General features: G+C 54.2%; 1 protein-coding gene across 1 annotated transcript in view; it reads left to right on the top strand.

Moving 5' to 3' along the window:
- Positions 1 to 459, top strand: part of BRF1 (BRF1, RNA polymerase III transcription initiation factor 90 kDa subunit) — a 159,940-nt gene that overhangs the window by 69,115 nt on the left and 90,366 nt on the right. The window lies entirely within an intron of this gene.

Here is a 459-nt window from a genome sequence, read left to right as displayed (position 1 = left end):
TCTTTTTGCAATGTTAGTGTTGGTGCTGGCAGGGTAAAGTTCTGCAGCCATCTTCTTCTTCAGGGACAGGGGCACTATCTCATAGCATCCTGGCACCTTGCCGTTTGACCTCACACTCTTTTTGGTTTTCTTTAAGGTCTCTGGAAGCAGAAGAAAAAAAGTCAAACACTTCATGATCCTGCCATTGAGGCAACCAGGGGGCAGTGGCATGAGCAAGAGAACTAACAGATCCCAAATGCGAGTCCCACTATGAGGATATTTTGTACGCTTCTAGATGCAGGGTGGCCTTTGGTTTTTAAGGAGTGTGTGCCCGCTCTTTGGTTACCGGCCCGACGCACCTTTCCGGAGGGAAAGGGGGTGATGCTGTGTCGGATCAGTGCCAGCGCTCACCTTGGCTTGTGGGGGGGTCCCAGCCTCCACGGCACTGCCACGACTGCAGCGGGGGGCCCGAGCGGGGGC

The sequence above is a fragment of the Corvus brachyrhynchos genome, unplaced genomic scaffold (assembly GCF_000691975.1).
Source record: "Corvus brachyrhynchos isolate BGI_N302 unplaced genomic scaffold, ASM69197v1 scaffold245, whole genome shotgun sequence".
Taxonomy (NCBI): domain Eukaryota; kingdom Metazoa; phylum Chordata; class Aves; order Passeriformes; family Corvidae; genus Corvus; species Corvus brachyrhynchos.
Note: the sequence above shows the minus strand (reverse complement) of the source record. Positions and strands in the feature narration are given on the sequence as shown.